The following is a 1,705-nucleotide window of genomic DNA, read 5'->3' on the forward strand; positions in this document are numbered from 1 at the left end:
TTATGCTATTATACAGCTATTATGTACACAGATATCAGATGCACATACTCAGCTATACCATGCGATTCTCTTACTCTTTACTGGTAGTTTGGCCTATTTCAGTGAGTACCTGGCAATCTGCCTGCCAGCCTGTCCCTACAGTTACTGTAGCCTACTGTAAGTCAAAAGCGTCTGTTAGAACAGCAAGTACTCGGTTATAGTGCATTGTGAACACATGACTTTTCGTGCAAGGTGACTCTCCATATTATTTAGTCTGGAGAGCTTGCAAGAGCCTCTAAATACAACAGCAGATATCCAAAGGTTAAAAAAAATTTGAGACCCACAGACATAAAGCAGGATGTTGTACTTTTTATTTGGTTGGTTTGGTATTCCTAGTTCTTACCAAAGTGGTTACCTGTGTTTCACAACATCAAGGCTTTAAAAATTCATCCAGTTTAACCTTAAAAAGAACGAAGTGCAGAAAGGAATTATTAAAATGCATTCTAAGCATTACTGAAATACTACATGCATGCAGACAGTAGGAGCTGAATGAATTCAGATTAAGCAATATTTTATATAACACTTATATAAAATAGGGTACATTACATAACACTTATATAAAACATATACATTTTCCATAGTAGAAAAAAAACGTCATAAAAAATGTTAGCGACTAGGATCCATGAACATTAAGAACTTTTTTTTTAATTATTATTAATGGCATTAGTGAATAAATGCTTAATAATTCCACTTGGAGGCCGGTGATATATCACACACACACTGCAGATCTTTAGGAGTTTATAGAGTTTGGCTATGCATCAGTGAGTCTGTTTGTCTGTTTGTATAGAGCTGTGCATGTGTTTTTCCATCTGACCCCTCTGGTGAAACCTTTAACACAGCTTATGTGTCATTTCTTCCACAATGCACAGATTGATGTGTTCAGACAGGAAGTCTGGTGTATTAATAGGAATTAATTACTAATTAACAGGAATAAATGACTCTAATTTAATCAAATTTTTAACATTTATTTTAATCTTAATTTTTACTCTCTCTCTCTCTCTCTCTTTCTCTCTCTCTCTCTCTCTATATATATATAATTATTATTATTATTATGGTTTTTTTTTTTTTTACATTTTTCCTTTTAAACATTTCCACAAACCCCCTAATACTTCTTTGTGGGCCCCAGTTTGAAAACCCCTGGTCTATGGTGTATAAAACATAAAGATGAATTCCAGTTTATTTAAACTATATATTTGTGTCCCTAACAATCAAGCAAAAACTTTGACACTATTTGGTTCAGTGAATTTACACGCCTACACTGCTGTTATGTAGTATTTATTTGACCTAAAAAAGGCTGCCTATAGGAATAACCTGCACTTCCTCCATGGGTAATTGTGTGTGTACTTGGTGCTGTGATTTGATTTCCAGCCAAAGAGCTGCATCACTTCACCCCCAACGACCTCAGGGAGTCCCTGTCTGGATCACGCTCAAGCATCATGGGAAGATGACTCATACTTAACACACTACATTGCAGAGGTGCACATTAAGACATGCCACAATTAAAACCCCTCACCCAACATGCACACGTACATACAATAGCCTCGCATATGCTCGCTATTATTTCTTGAATAACTACAACAGTGTGCCTCCCTCCCTAATTCCGCACATACACACACACACAGACTATTCAGCAGGATGTCCGCCTGCCTCCTACCCACACTACATC

The sequence above is a fragment of the Sinocyclocheilus rhinocerous genome, unplaced genomic scaffold (genome assembly GCF_001515625.1).
Source record: "Sinocyclocheilus rhinocerous isolate Xijiao unplaced genomic scaffold, SAMN03320098_v1.1 scaffold2117, whole genome shotgun sequence".
Taxonomy (NCBI): domain Eukaryota; kingdom Metazoa; phylum Chordata; class Actinopteri; order Cypriniformes; family Cyprinidae; genus Sinocyclocheilus; species Sinocyclocheilus rhinocerous.